This window comes from Trichechus manatus, unplaced genomic scaffold, assembly GCF_000243295.1.
Source record: "Trichechus manatus latirostris isolate Lorelei unplaced genomic scaffold, TriManLat1.0 scaffold00045, whole genome shotgun sequence".
In the NCBI taxonomy this organism is placed as follows: domain Eukaryota; kingdom Metazoa; phylum Chordata; class Mammalia; order Sirenia; family Trichechidae; genus Trichechus; species Trichechus manatus.
In genome coordinates, this window is record NW_004443981.1 from 3635659 (window position 1) to 3653015 (window position 17357).

General features: G+C 38.4%; 1 protein-coding gene across 4 annotated transcripts in view; it reads right to left on the minus strand.

The window, feature by feature from the left end:
• RPS6KA5 (ribosomal protein S6 kinase A5) overlaps window positions 1–17357 on the minus strand; it is a 184952-nt gene that overhangs the window by 142210 nt on the left and 25385 nt on the right. The window contains exon 1 of one of the 4 annotated variants that reach the window (XM_023731700.1): window positions 1106–1856. The exons of the other annotated variants lie outside the window; for them this stretch is intronic. The gene's annotated coding sequence lies outside the window, so the exon portion shown is untranslated. Of the gene's footprint in view, window positions 1–1105; window positions 1857–17357 lie in introns of those variants that run through there. 4 annotated transcript variants of the gene reach the window in all.

Genomic DNA, 17357 nt, shown 5'->3' on the forward strand with positions numbered 1-17357 from the left:
GGTGTTACAAGGTTTTGAAATTGCATCTGCATCTCCATCTGGCCCTCAGTGGAAAACTAATTTCCACTATCCTTTTTTTTTTTCCTTAAAAATTGGTGGCTCTCTTGTAGCTATATAGTCTTAAAACTTCTGAGAGACTTCATGCAAGACTTTCCCTTCACAAGTGTTACAGATTAAATTGTGTCTCCAAAATATGCATTGTAAATCCTAACCCCTATACCTGTAGTTATAATTCCATTTAGGAATGGATTTTCTTTGTTATGTTAATGAGGCGGTATCAATGTAGGGTATGTCTTAAGCCAGTTTCTTTTGAGATATAAAACAGCAAATGAAGAAAGCAAGCAGAGATGGGGGAGACAGATGCCATGCCACATGAAGATCACCAAGGAGCTAAGGAACAGAAGCTGAAAAGAGACAAGGACCTTCCCCTAGAGCTGACAGAGAAAGCCTTCCCCTAGAGCTGGCGCCCTGAATTCAGACTTCTAGCCTCCTAAACTGTGAGAAAATAAATTGTTAAAGCCACCCATTTGTGGTATTTCTGTTATAGCAGCATTAGATAACTAAGAAAAGGAAGTTTCATCACTCAGAATCAACTAGGCTACGCTGCAGTAACATATTACCCTGAAATTCAGTGGCTTAAAATAACAGTTTATTTCTTACTCATTCTACATGTCCATCTTGGGTAGTCTAGGAACTCTGTTCCATATCTCTTCACTATACAGTCTAGGCTCACAGCGAAGCCACCATCTAGAGTACTGCCAGTTGATAAAGCAGTGGGAATTGTTGAAGCACCTCAAACCAGCAGTTAAACGCACCAGCTTTGAAGTCTTATGTGTAAACTCTGCTCCCCATTTCATTGGCTAGAACTAGTCACATGACTCCAACCAACTACAAATGGACCATCTATCTTGTGCCAGGAAAACCACAAATCCCTACCAGAGAAACTGTATTTTAAGCCCAAAATATTTCTGTTAACAGCAACAAGAAAATGTACTACTTAGCATGTGAAAACTAAACTGACTCAACATTAAAATCAAATAAATTGCATTCTAATTAAGTTCAAATGACATGCACAGAATTCAAATAGGACCTGTCAAATACATACATTTTAGCTGGCCAAATGATGAAGACTAAAATGCTTTAATTAGGGTTCCTAGAAAACAAAGAGGTTTAAATTATGAAAGATAAGTGTATCCATAATACTCTTATGAAGAAAATTTGCATGATTTTTCCTAAAGAGAACAACTAAAATATACACACATATACTTACATGAATATACACAGAAATGTTTATATACAAGAAGATTTATATTTTATTACCTGTTTACTTAGCACAAATACATCAGAGGTAATATCTGAAGAGGTGGTTAACAGGAAGAAAGTTACTTATTATTTAATTTTATTTATTATTATTTGTTTTAATTTGGGCTACACATTTGGACAGCAAAAAGACAAGCTTAAACCTATGTATAGTAGCTATACAATAGTACACTGATATATCAAAAATATACCAAAAAAACCCCAAACAAAAAAGCAACACCCTCAAGGACATCCATAGGGAAAGAAGATTAACAATAGAACGGGACTTATTATTTCTCCATTGCATGGCTCTAGAAAAAAATTTTAAAGAATTATTAGAATAATAAAAATTGAACACTCATAGACTCCTCATGGAAAGGACATAAGAAAATTTCAATTTTGCTTCCCCATTATTTGCATTTTCTATAACTATTAACATGTGCATGGAAAAACATACTGGTTTTTAAAACGTGGTCTCTACTTTACCAAAACCAAAAAAATCAAACCCATTGCCGTCAAGTCAATTTCAACTCATAGTGAACCTGTAGGACAGAGCAGAACTGTCCCACAGGGTTTTCAAGGCTGCAAATCTTTACAGAAGTAGACCACCACATCTACTCCTACGGAGTGGCTGGTGGGTTTGAACCACTGACCTTTTGATTAGCAGCCAAGTGCTTTAACCACTGCGCCACGAGGGCTCCTTCTACTTTACCGAGCTGTCCTAATTTATGATGATTGAAATTGAATTTGAAAATAATGGCAGAATAAAAAGAATTCACGTAAAAAAGTATAACATATTGGCAATAGCTAAAAAAAGAATATATCTATAAAAACCATTTTAATTAAAAAATTAAAACTCAGAGTATACTTTAAAATATTGATTCTACAAATGGTTAACAAGTTTCAATTACATGTAAGCATTGACTATGGCTATATAGAACAGTAGTGGTTTAGAGTCTCACTACCTCGGATGGAATCTAGGCTCCATTCACTAGCTCTGCATTCTCAGACAAATTACTTAACCTCTTTGTGCCTTCATATCCTCATCTGTAAAATGAGGATATTAGTAGCATCTACGTTACAAGATAGTTATGGAGATATGAAGGCTGAAAACTGGAAATGTCTGAAAGCCTTTTAAGGAGTTTTACTACCCAGGTTCCCACACTCAGAGCACACAAGATTAATAATTTCAAGAGACGAAGAATTAGAGCACTGGTAGCGCAGTAGTTAAGAGCTCAGCTGCTAACCAGAAGGTTGGCAGTTCGAATCCACCAGGTGCTCCTTGGAAACCCTATGGGGCAGTTTTACTCTGTCCTATAGGGTCGCTATGAATTGAAATCGACTCGATGGCAACAGGTTTGTTTTTTTGTTTGTTTTTTTGGCATAGAAAAGGGCAAGGATGAAGTGGGAAACTGAAAACATGGAATTAAGTGAAAGTCAACATCTCCTGCTGCCTTCAGAAAACAGACTCTGGAGGATCCTTCTCTGGAGAAATGGGACAACTTGGGTAAAATACTTATTCACACTGACATGTTGGGTCTTAGTGAAAAAGCCTCTAAAGTGTAAGCCTCCAACTGGCAAAGCATGTATCGCTCACATAGAGCTTCTAACAACTTTTTAGTGCCTTACTCATATTAGCAGTCAAAAATTTTCAGACAATTGAGAAAAATCCCTAATATGAAAGAAACTAAAATATAGAGGTACAGAGGAAGGAATAGAGAAGAAAGACAGGCAATTTAGCGTACAAGGAAAATAAAACTTTATAGGAAGTATAATTAATATCCAAGAGATATATTTCATCCATAAAATAGAAAGAGGGTACGATTAAAAAGGATTAAGTTTGAACAGAAGAGAACTCTCAGAAATTTTAAAAATCTGAAATAAAATGTCTATAAGAGATCTGAAAAATAAAGTTAAAGAAATAAGCCAAAAAAGTAAGAGAGAAAAACATTAAAAATTACAGAATAATCTTGGAAATCCAATGACTAACTAATAGAATTTTAGAAAGTGTGAACAGAACAACCAAGAGGAGGAAATTATCAAATAAATCATCCAAAGAATATTCCCAGTTCTGGGAACCATGGTTTCGGGGGACATCTAGGACAACTGGCATAACAAAGTTTATTAAGAAAATGTTCTGCATCCCACTTTGGTGCATGGTGCCTAGGGTCTTAAAAGCTTTCGAGCAGCCATCTAAGATACATCAATTGGTTCCAACCCACCTGGAGCAAAGGAGAATGACAAACACCAAAGACACAAGGAAAATATTAGCCAAAGAGACAGAAAGGGCCACATAACCAGAAACTTCATCAGCCTGAAGCCAGAAGAACTAGATGGTGTCCGGCTACCACCAATGACTACTCTGACAGGGAACACAACAGAGAGTCCCTGGTGGAGAAGGAGAAAATCGTGGAACAGAAACTCAAATTCACATAAAAAGATCAGACTTAATCGTCTGAGTGAGACTGGAGGAACTCCCAAAGCCATGGCCCCCAGACGTTCTTAACCCAGAACTAAAACCATTCTTGAAGCCCACTCTTCAGACAAAGGCTAGACTGGACTATGAAACGTAAAATAATACTCATGAAGAGTGTACTTCTTAGTTCAAGCAGATACACGACACCAGATAGGCAGCTCCTGTCCGGAGGCAGGATGAGAAGGCAGGAAGGGACAGGAGCTGATTGAATGGACACAGGAAACCTTGGGTGGAAAGGGAGAGTGTGCTGTCAAATTTTAGGGACTACAACTAGTGTCACATGACAATATATGTATAAAATTTTGTATGAGAGATTAACTTGAGCTGTAAACTTTCACCTAAAGCAAAAAAAAAAAAAAAAAAAAAATTCCCAGGATCAAGGGATTTTTAAGGGGCCCACTAAGTGCTTAGCATGGTGAATGAAAAAATATTCACACCAAGCAATGTCAATGTGAAATTTCAATACACCAGGGATAAAGAGAAGATCTTAAGGCCCCTTGAAATTAAAAGAAAAAAAAAGTTTACATACAAAATGCTGGGACCTAGAATGGCATCAAACTTCTAGCTTCCAGTGTTGAGAAGACAATGGGGCAACACTTCCAAAATTGTGGCAAAAATTCAATTTATAATTCTGTATCAAGCTAAACTATTAAATGTGTGAGAACGTAATAGACATTTTAATATTAAGAAATCTTTTTTTTTAATCTCTCACGCACACTTTCTCAGTAACTTACTGGAAGAAGTACTCCACTGATAGGTTACCACAGGAGAAAAGGTCATGGCATCTGGAAAACGGGATGATATTAAAGGAAAGTCTCTTGATTACAATTAGGCAGAAGCTGAAAGAGCAACCAATCCAGAGTAGAAGAGAATAATAGAGGGTCCTGGAAGAAATGTCCTCAAGAAAAAAAAAGTACAGTTCATGGGTTATCTAATCAATGAAAAATCAGAGATTGAAAGAAAACTAAGCAAATAAAAAGACTGGGTAATTTAACTCCAGGAAAAACAAAAACTTCATACAAGGGGGAAAAAAAACCCCATTGCCATCGAGTCAATTCCAACTCATAACGACCCTATAGGAAAGGGTAGAACTGCCCCATAAGGGTTTCCAAGGAGCAGCTGGTCGATTGGAACTGCCGACCTTTTGGTTAGCAGCCTGAGCTCTCAACCAGTGACAAAAATACAGACTACTTGGCTCAGCAATGAATATTTAAACAACCATAATAAGAAAAGATTGAATGTAGATTTAACCAGAATTATAAAATAACTGTACTAAGCAGATGGTCAGGGAAATAATAGGGTCTAAAATGGATGACTCAAGAGCTTTAAAATGTCACTTAAAATTGATAGATAATATTAGAAGAAAGCAGAAACTGGGAATGGAATGGCAGATGAGGGTCAGGGACTGCTGATTTTGTTGCTGTTGCTGTTTGTTTCTGGTATAAGCCTCATAGTGCTGACTAGGTATCTACATGCATTACTTTGATAAACATTTAAAAATTAAACTTAAAGAATATTTATTGAGTAGTCTTTGTGGCTGGAGCCCTGGTGGCACAGTGGTTAAGACCTTAGCTGCTAACCAAAAGGTTACCCTCTGCCATCGAGTCAATTCTGACTCATAGCAACCCTACAGGACAGAGTAAACTGCCCTGTAGGGTTTCCAAGGAGCAGCTGGTGGACTCAAACTGCCAACAATTTGATTAGCAGCCAAACCCTTAACCACTGTGCCACCAGGGCTCCAACAATGGCTAATTTAAAAAATAGTTACATTAAATGGCTCAAATTCCCTATTTTTATTTCAAGATTAAAACTAAGGTTGGCAGAACATAAAGACAGAAGATCCTGGATTCTTAGGGGCATGGGCTGTCTAACTCCAGACTCCTTTTTATGTGATTGTTTATACTATTTATTTAAGCTACTGCAGTTGAGGTTTTTGTTTACTTGCAGCTAAAAGCATACCAGTTACTATGATAGGCACTGGGAAACAGATGAAGCAAACAGTTCCCAAAAGCTTTTTTATCTACTAATCATAAACAATAAACAACTATAATAACAAACAGAATGCACTACAGCCACAAACGTGGTGCTTTAAGAATTCAGAGGGGGAAGAGATCACACCTAGTTGGAAGACCAGCAAAAGCTTCCTGGGCTGACAGCTTTGGGTCTTGCAAAATTGAGAGGGTTTTAACAGAGATGTACATTCCATGATAAAGAAAGAGCAAACACAAATGTGCAGGGGAAGTAGAGAGTATTTTCAAGGAAAGCAAGGGCTTCTGAGTTGAAAAGATACAAATCACAACCATATTCACTATGTTTGTGACCCTGGAGCATATGCTGTATTTGCAACATATATAAATGACAAAGGATTTCGATTCAGAATTTATAAAGAACTCTTACAGAACAAAAAGAACAAAAGACAAGCTACTCAATAGAAAAAAAACAAGGCAAAAGACACAAACAAGCACTTCACAGAAGAAGAAACATAAAAGGCCAACAAACATGAAAAAACATTTTATCTCATTATTAATCAAGGAAATGTAAATTTTAAAATCCTAATAAGATGACAGTAAACTCCATGCCTACCAGATTTGTAAAAAGAATTTTTAAACTGACAATAAAAAGTTCTGGACAGAATTAAGAAAAACCAGAAGAGTTATATACTACTGGTAAGAGTATAATTTAATACAACTATTTTAGAGGAATAAATTGGTATTATCCAGCAAAGCTGAAGGTATGTATATCCCCATGACCAAACATTTGACTTCTAGGGATATATCCTAGAGAAACTCATATATATGCATCAGGAGAGACATAACAAAAAAATGGTTGCAGAAATATTATTTTCAACAGGAAAAAAGAAAACAACCCAAAAGACTACTGACAGTAGATGAATAAAGAAATTATAGTCTTCATACATGGAATAGTTTATAACCATAATCATGAATAAATTACACCTACATGCAAAAAACATGGATAAATCCAAGAATATAAGGTTAAATGAAAAAATTCAACTTGCAGAGGAATGCATACAGCAGTATTTCATGTTGATATTGTTTAGGGACCTACATAAGGTGAAACTACAGGGAAAAGCAAGAGAATGACTAACACAAAATCCAAGATAGTGATCCTTCCTCTGAGGGGAAAAGGATAAGATTGGGGAGGGGTCTACAGGGTACTTTTTTTTTCATAAACAATGTGACAGATAGATAGATGGACAAACAGATGATATACATATATATCCTCACAACTGAACCAGTAAGCAAGATCATGATAAATGGAGAAAAAATTGATGTTGTCAATGATTTCATTTTACTTGGATCCACAATCAACGACAATGGAAGGAGCAGTCAGGAAATCAGACAACGTATTGCATCGGGCAAATCTGCTGCAAAATACCTCTTTAAAGTGTTCAAAAGCAAAGATGTCACTTTGAGGACTAAGGTGCGCCTGACCTAAGCCATGATATTTTCAACTGCCTCATATGCATGTGAAAGCTGGACAATGAATGAGGAAGACCGAAGAAGAATTGATGCCTTTGAATTATGGTGTTGGCAAAGAATACCGAATATATCATGGACTGGCAAAAGAACAAACAAATCTGTCTTGGAAGAAATACAGCCAGGGTGCTCCTTGGAAGCGAGGATGGTGAGACTTCATCTCATGTACTCTGGACATGTTATCAGGAGGGACCAGTCCCTGGAGAAGGACATCATGCTTGGTAAAGCAGAGGGTCATCGAAAAAGAAGAAGACCCTTGACAAGACGTATTCACACAGTGGCTGCAACAATAGGCTCAAACATAGCAACGACTGTGAGGATGGCACAGAACCGGGCAGTGTTTCGTTCCATTGTACACAGGGTTGTTATAAGTCGGAACCAACTCAACGGCACCTAACAACAACACACACACACACACACACACACACACACACACATATAAAAAAATATAAAACCAAACCCAAGCCTGATGCCATCAAGTCGATTCCGACTCATAGTGACCCTATAGGACAGAGTAGAACTGCCCCATAGCGTTTCCAAAGAGTGGCTGGTGGATTCCAACTGCCGACCTTTTTTGGTTAGCAGCCAAGCTCTGAATCACTGTGCCACCTGGGCACGTTGTAGCATTATCCTTTATTACTTATATATATCTTATAATTATTATTTTTAATCAATTGCACAGTTAATAAAAATAACTTCTGAAAAAGCCACATGGGATACACTTTGAAAAAGAGTCATGCTTACCACAATACAAAAAAACAGAAAAGACCAAAAAAAAAAAGCAGATAATTTGAGATAGAGAGAAAAAAAAAGCCATTGAAACAAATGTTAAACAGCCTTACTCTTTTCAGTCAACTGAATCAGGGTTTATTACTAAAATTAAAGGAGGTGGAATTCACTCCATTGTTCATTTACTCACTCACTCAAATATATGAGTATCTATCAGATTCTACACACTGTTCCAGGTGTTGAGATACAACTGTGGACAAAGGTTAAAATCCCTGTCCCCATAGAACTTTAATGCCAGTGGGGAGTCCAAAGCAATAGGAGAATAAGAAAAAGCTTTAGAATACCCAATGTGAACATAAAAACTCTGCAAGCAATGGTAAGCAGAGTGAGGGCCCAGCCAAGCACATAAAATCAAAAAGATTTCATTACTTTTCCAGCAACACTCAGAAATCTAAAAAAGAAAGCTGACTTTGGAAAGCTGTAATTTAGAATTTTAAAAGATGGTAATTTTTAGGTTGATTTACAATAATACATGCCAATGTCAAAAGGTTACCATCACACACTAACTAGGGTATGGCAGCGCTCACACTAATCCAGAGGTCAGAGTTTGGCAAATCTCACCACCTTGGTGTTTCCGTAAGTCACAATCAACTTGACAGCAACTAACAACAACAGAGTTGAAATACAACCCCCAACTTACCAAGTTTTGAGAAAATGGCTGTACCACAGCACATTCACTTCATAAAAGATAACATAATTCTTAGGGCCTCACCCAGATAATTTTATGTAAAATCAGACAGTGGAGATAAAGCAATGAAATACACCGGAAGCATCAAGAAGCAGCAGCCAACAAATAAGAAAAAACTATAAAAAGTTAACAGACTAACTATAAAATGTACAGCAGCGTAGGGCTAATAAGTATGGAGGAGTCAACAGTCCCACACACCTTGAGCATCGCTATCAAAACACACAGCAATACATGTTGACCACTCATTTAAAAAAAAAAGATAAATTACATCCAGAATACTCTGTTTAAGAAGTTAAGGACCTAAGGCATGTAATCACAGGCATATGGCATTTAAAAAAAAAAAAAAAATCCTTTCAAAATAAAGACAAATAATCCAACAGAAAATACAATTTTTAACTACGGGGATAAAAATGATATGAACAGACAATTTCATAGAAGAGAGAAACCAAGTGGTTAATAAACCTGTTACACTTCTCAGTATTCAGAGAAATTCTAATTAAAAAAGAAAGTCTACATTACTCCCAACAAATCAGTAAAAATTTGAAAGTCTAGTCAATACCAAGAGTTGGCAAATGAATCAAAAAGAACTCCTGGGTCCTCCTGGTGCGGATATGAATTAGTACAATCAATTTGGAAAGCAATTTGGAAATATCAAGTGAAGCTAAAGATGTGTATATCCTACAGCCCACTGATTTCCATTCTTAGGTAGAATGATTCCATTCATAGAGAAACTGTTACACATATACGCTCAGAGACAAATACAATGCCACAGTCAACATCACTGTATGACAGCAAAAAATTCAACACCGAAATGTCCAACAGAACAATGGATAAAGAAATTATGGTATCATCATACAACGGAATACTGCAGAGCAGTGAAAATAAATTAATAAAAGGTACAGATGTCCACACAGAAAACTCCCACTTGTCATGTTAGCAAGGAAGGATATATATAACTTAGATAATAAGGATATGTATATGTATAGTAAGTATGTGCATATAACATGTCATTTATACAAAGAGAAAAACATGCAAAACATTATTATATACTGTAGTTTCTGGATATAAACCTATTTTATAAAAGTATAAAAACATAATTGGGATGAAAAAACTAAATTAAGGACAGTAATTATTTCTGGAAAAGAAGAGAAAGGGGAATGGGACCAGGGAAGGTACACAGGCTTCCACTGAAATAGTAATGTTTTACTTATTTTTTAAAACAACAGACATGAACTAAACATGACAAAATATTAAAAGCTAGCTGGGTAGGTTTATGGGCATTCACTCTACATCTACCACAAAAGACACACATTTTTAAAAATGATCTCTGAAAAACAAAACAAAAACTTAAGTAACTGATAATTCCTGCAGAGACAAAAACACTAGTTTCTTTTCCTGGCTCACCTCCTTCACTCCCCACAGCCCTTGCCCTTAAAAATACCATCGCCGTAGAGTTGATTCTCACTCATTGTGACCCACGGTGACTCTATACACCACCCCTAATTTGAAAATGAATGAACGAATGGAAGTTGTTCTCAGGCTGGTGAAAAAATCAGTCGTGGAAAAAGTGTTCGGTCAGGGCACAGTTTACAGAGTCCAAATATCTGGATTCATATTCAGTTCTGCCACTTACAAACTACGTGAATTTGAGTAAAGCCCTTAACCTTAGCTTCATCCTTTTTGTAACAAAGATAATAACAACACCTACCGCATAGGGTGGTTGGGATGATTTAATAAGAATGCATAGGTAAAGCAAAAGGCACCTGCTTAAGTTATACTACTACTAACAGTAATCATAACCAAGTAATAGTATAGTAAATCTCATGCACTGCCTCAAAAGATGAAAGTGGTTTGTTCATAATCTTTTGAATGGTTTATAGGTGGCACCACTCAAAAACAGTACGGTCAAATATCTTATCAGGTATAACGTCCACCTGGAATTAAAACGTTTCCAAAGAAATTACGCCCCAATTCTAGCTTCATGTGATTTACTTAGTATTTCTTTTGAACAGAACAAAAATATAGTAAAAATATACAATGGTACAATTAAACAATTATCATACAGATAATAGAACTAAAAAAATGATCCTTCAATTAAAATATTAGTGAAAAGAATGCCTATGCCTTATGTCACACCAATATCAGATGCCTGTCCATTCTGTTTTTCTCTTTTTCCCATTAATTTCAGAATACAGAAAAAAAACTAACAAATTTATTTTCTGAACAAACTCATTCACAGAGACAAGCTTCCCTTCTGTATTGTATGACAGTAAATAAATGCAGTAATATCTTTACTAACCTCTGTTATTTATAACAATTTCTTCCTATAGGGAATTCTGGATAAAAAATAGCTTTTTAAAAATCCTGTGAACCATAATTATTTATCTTCCAAAATTGTGTTTGATTTTTGTGTCTAATAATCATGGCCAGCAATACAAAACAGAGTATTGTAAACAACAAATGGGTTAGATGGAGCCCTTGGTCTGTGAAGAAACAGCCCTCACATAAAGAGTTGTTTGTTTATGAAAAGCTGGGTAGGAAAAAAAAATTCTCTCAGTAGAATATTGTAGAACTATTATGTAAAGAGTATGAATTTTCACATATACCCTTAAGGATACACACCCATACTGTCAAGTTCTTTGTTTCAAACCCAGTTACAAGAGAGCACAGAGCAGACCTTTCCAGGGTGCTAAAAAGTAGCATTAACAGAACAGAAGATGGGATGTTTGGCACACCCATACCCATAGTCAAGCAGGGAACTTCTGCATTGTACATTTAAGAACGCAAATTTGTCTTATTACCTTATTATTGTAATATAAATCTGATCATTACTCAAATTTTCTACTTATCTGTCTTCTTTTAAAATGAAGATCAACATGACCCAATAATATTTACATTATTCATAGCCAATGGAGGGGACATTCATCTACTCCTTATGTCTCTATTCTGCTTTAAGTAAATCAATCCATTTACTGGTTATCTACTATGTATCACAAAAAAAAAAAAAAAAGTCACAGTTTGCTGGTTTAGAGACATGCACTGTTTGATGTGGGTTGGGGAACAAACAAAAATATAATTATAATGAATTATAATGCAACATAACAAGTGTAGTTAGAGAGAGGTAAAAAGTTGTTAGGAACAAAAAGAAGTAGCAATTGTCTAAACATGGAAACCGAAACAGTATCAAGAAAGCCTTCAAAGAAACAAAGATGGAAAGGTGTGAACTCAGTCTTCAGAAGTACATAGGGATTTCTGAGTTTGGAGAAGGAAGGCTGCCTGCTTTCAAATCTCCCCAATCACCCTCAAAAAACAAACCCATAAAACTAGCAAAGAGATCAAATAAAATCATATCTGACCCATGCCTTTGGTAGTACTGGGAGACACTAAATACTAAAAATTCAAATTACCCATAAGAGGAAAAAAAAAAAAAATTCCAACAGAGTTCCTGCCACCCACCACAGCAAGTATGCAGGTTTGGCGACAGGAGAAGGGAGGCTTAGGAGACATCAAGAAAGAATGGAGGGGCACAGAGGACTTAGACAAAGCACAGAGAAAACCATCCACAGAAGAGTCCAACAGTAAAAGAAAGCCCAAAGACTGAACACAGGTCAGGACCTGGTACTCTAATGCATCAGCTAGGGAAAAGGCTGGACACGAGTGGGCCTGGACAGATATGGTAGCCTCGGAGAAGCACAGCTTCTGAGGGACAACAAGACATAGAGAAGGGAGGTGTCCTTGTAAACACGGCAGTGAAGGGAAAACGGACATAAGGAAAAATTAAGGATCCCAGAGAAACGAAAGAGAAACAAGATACACCAGCCCCAGTCCCCAACACCAACCATAAAAGAAACTGCACAGAAGAGGGTGCTATCAAATTCTCAAACGTGGGAATGAACAGATATACAAAAAAGTAGACCACAGACACACAAAACAACTGTAAAAGACTCAGAAAATGCTAATCAAAGCATTTCAGTTGAAACTTTCCCTTCTCCTCGCCGTCCCCCCCCCCAAAAAAAAAAACTGAAGAAAATGGTAACACAACACTTCAAACTGAATTAAATATCCTCAAACAAGCATTTGGGATATGAATAAAAAAATCCTGAATCAGAAATACAAAACCTAAGAACAGAAATGAGCAAACAAGCAAATGAAAACAGGAAGAAATGAAGTAACAGTTGATTGAACCCAGAAAAGAAAAAGTATACATTTTCCAAATAGACTGTGGGCACATGTTTTCCCTTACTCCCTAGCTACCCCCTCCCTTTTGCCCCTCCCCCGCCCCCAAACTCAAGGGAAGGAAAAGAAGTTACTGGCAAAGGAATGAGCATGTGCATGGCACTACCTGTAGACTGGTGAACTATAAGCTACCTGTATGAACAGGTAGGTAGGGCTACAACACTGAGCACTTTGAGGGACAGCTGACTAAGGCCTAATGACATCATCATCATCGTCGACACGAGAGCCGTATAATCAAGGAGGAAGAGAACATGTCTGGCTTCAAATGTACTCAGGGTAGAACTCAAGCTCTGCCACTTACTAGAACTGCACCAAGCAATTGTTTTTACCACTCCAAGCCCCTCATTTGTAATTTCTGATTGGACGGACAGATGAACAGATAGATGAATAGGTAGGTAAGTATACAGGTACGCAGGCAGGCAGTCGCATGCGTGCACATGTGCATGCACACACACACACACACACACACACACACACACACACACAACCATTGTTCTTGTCTGAGCCTGTGTTCCTCCCAAAAGCAAAACACCCAGAAAAGCAAGAGAAGTAAAGGACCAAGGAAAGGAGAGCGGAGGTGGAAAGGAGAATAAACTAATACAAGGGCCCTTTACTGAGACGGTCAGCGCTTAGGGTAACTGGAGCTCAATCTTGCCAGGGCTCTCTGAACATTCAGAATTCTCTTAGACTTGTCTGTGCAAAGACAGGGAGAGCATTTCTCTCGTTAAGAGTTATCCTGAGGGGAAAAGAACTTCCAGCACCTCCACGCTGCAAGTGCCTATGTGCCCTCCAATGTGTATCTCATACCAGGCACTGGAGAAGATACAAAGTGAGCATACTTGAGATAAGACACTGTCAATGCAAAGCAAGTTTTGAAGATGGTATGACATGGTGTTTAAGAGGCAACTGGTAGAATACAGTTCAAATCCCCTCAAGCCCTCCATTAAAAACAAATCCATCACTGAATCTTCAAGGAAAAGCTAGGGTTGCTACTACATTATGGTGATAGGGAGGAATTCGTTTTGAATTCAAGAAATTTACTAAGATTTTTCTTGTTGCTTCCCTGCTTGATAAACAGGCAATTGCAACAACCACAGCCCAGAAAAGGCAAGGCAACTAAAGGTTCAGGTTCCTCAAGGATGAAGGCCTGAATCACACAAGTCAAGTAACATAATGGTTGGCTGTCTGTTTATCTTGCCCCATGGCCTATTAGCCATTGCCACAGATCTCTGTGAGTTGGGGCACCCCGAATGCCAGTCTGGTCCATTACAGTAATTCCATCCACCTTGTCTGTGATGGTTAAGTACTACCAACTGGCCTCTGCATTCCAGAATTCTATCATCGCTATGGATACGAGGGAATCCATGAAAACATCTCCTATCAACCCTAGCCTCAGTGTCCCTCTCACTGGTGCCATCTTTATTACCTTAGTGAAAAAAGTGTTGTCCTAGGGAACATGGTCAGACACCGTGTTCTTCAGCATCATATAATAAATCCATTTTAATATTCTCTCGTTTGAGACGTCTGACCTCAATACTCTACAAAGTAGTTCTTGCGTATTTGTCTAATTTATCGTAAGCCATATTCATGTCCAAGCTTCGAGAACCATCCCAGCAGCATATTAGGATCAAGATACTAGGATAATAGATCCTGAATTACTGCTAGCATTCCCATGTCAATAAATTCTCCCCTATCCAGCCTTATTATTCTGTCACCACTGAATAAAAAGATCCACTCCCCTATATGTTCCCTTTGTTCCTACTGGTACATACTAGCCAGGTCCTGGAATTATTTGCCTAAGTAAGCTATTTTTTTCCCAGAGCAGGAAGAACTTAATCTTTGCTTGGACTATGCTGAGATTGTACCTAATTACTGTTCTAGAGTAAGAGGGGTAGGGATAGAGCAGATCTTTAAGGAGGACAAGCATCATCTTGTGAGTCATCCACCTCAGCGGGATCTTTGCATGGTCTCCATGAGGAGACTCTTTTCTTCTAAAGAGGGGCAAAGTGGAGTGATTCAGAGGATTTAGGGAAATTGAGCGGTTTAAGATTTGTAGGCTTATCCACCCAAATGTCCCCATCTGAGGTCTCAGGGTCCTTCCTATTCTTTCCATATCACGGTCCTAACTCTGGCATAGAATATTTGTCAAGGGTGTAGCCGAGAGGCAGAACCACCTATAAGTGATATAAAGGACTTATGTAGGGCTTTGTTTAAATAGTTGATACAAAACTTGCTTCTGCATCAGGAGGTGGGCCTGAAGACAGCAGGGCATGAAGTTGGAAAGGAAAGATGGATATGAAGTGGGAAGAAGCTAGGATAAACTGGAATCCCAAAGACAAACTAGAACCAATGAGGATAAATAGGAACCCATGTCTATATCTAACTTCAGACCTCCAACTTTGATGAGGTGGATAACCTGCAGAAAAACCACACACACTGGCCCCGGATTCCAAGAAGCTGATGGATGTAGGTCCACCAGTCGGAGCAGATATGACACAGCAGAGCAGCAACAATGTGTCGGGCCTGCAACACCGCCTAGTACCATCACCACCCTTCAGAAATAAAAGAAATATGGCTGCTGCTTCACTTCTGCCTTTGAACTCTCACTCAAATGTCTCTTGTGGCAAGTGCAACCTGGAACCTAAAGAGAGTTCTGGGAGACTAGTTCCAGCTCAGCTCAGATGACATGGTACAAACCTACCAAAAAGGTATACAACACTACCACCCTTATGTTAAATCCTGGGCCTGATTTTCGGCATAATCTGTTCCGCGGTTGCAGGCGATAAGGGCCTTTTTAAATGCTGCCATGGAGGCACTCTAGTTTTCACAGCATACCTTGCACTGATAGTTGGCTGACCTATACCTGTCATTTTATTTTCAAGGTTTCCAAAGGTAAAAGAGCGCAGTCAACTTCGGAGTCCTTATAACTACCATAGGCCACATAACACTCAGGTGTCAGAGCTATTACATAGCCCAACTCTTCACCTTTCATTGATAGCTAGTCCCAGTGCACTGCAGGTGAGTCTTAGTAACTGGGCTGTCACATATGGAAATGTTATCACCACCGACTACCATTAGCAATCGGGTCCTTGTTGCAGTCTCACCACTAAGTGATCTACCCCAATATCCCATCTAACCGTATGCTTTCTAGAGCCATTTTAGGTACTAACTGTCTTAGCCTGGGTTCCCCCCAAAAGCAGAGCCTCAGATAAGACTTGTGTGCAAGTGGTTTATTTGTAAGGTAATCCCAGTGAGAAGGAGTGGGGAGAAACTGAGGAGAGAGAAACAGGAAGAAAGAAAAGCCAACACAAGGATGCGCTATCAATTCAATCTCACTGGAACTTTTGAGGAATGTATAGAATGCCTCTCAGAATTTTCCACTCTAGGATCAATACAGAGAAGCATTTATCTCTCAGCTCCCATGCTCCATCAGTTGAGGGTGGTTCCAGGAGAACATTAACACCCCTATACTTCTGGGATGCGCATTTGTGCTTGCTGAGCTAGCTCCCACCTAAGCTTCGGAGTAGGAGTCAAAGTCCTGGGGCACAAGTGAAAACTGTACAGCATATACGTTTGAAGCTAGATGCCCTCAACCTGAAGGGAGTTGAAGCCCACACAGAACTGTTTGCTACCACTATAGGTGGACTCCAGAGGTGAGGCAGATAGGATGTGAGGCTGTGCAACAGAGGAGTCAGATACAATATCCATCACATAGGTGTGCTGTGAGAATTAAACGAAACATGCAAAATACTTGAGGGAGTACCTGACATATAAAGCTCAATAAATGATAGCTATTATCATTAGGTTAGACACTGAACTACGACTGTGGCAGTGGCAGTGGTGAGCAAGAAACGGATAAAACAGGTATTTCAGAATTATAATTGTCACAACTGGGAGAGCAGACAGTTGGGCAGGGAAAATATAGAGAGGAAGAAGTCCAGGATGTTTCTAGTTTAGGCTCCTGGCTGGCTGGAGAATGGTAATGCCCTTAAATAAAACATGGAAAGCTGGAGGAAAAAGCATTGTTCAACTTTAGAGAATAAGTACCTGTGACTAATCCAAATGCTTTCTGTTGGGTAGGCAGTTGGAAATAACTGATAAGGAGCTCAAGAAAGAGGTCTAAGCTGAAAGCAGAGATCCAGATGGTAGTTCAAGCCATGATAATATTTTATCTCCTAGGAAGAATACTGACAGATAAAAGAGAAAAGAGGGCTGACAATGGATTACCAATGTTTAACACATAATCAGAGGGATAGCGGCAGGTGAGAAAGGAAGATGCAGCCGTCAGTGATGGAGAAGAACCGGGGGGAAGGTACAATCTGCCACTGGGCAAAGGGACAACAGTACCAATGCTTGGCACCTACTGTTCTGA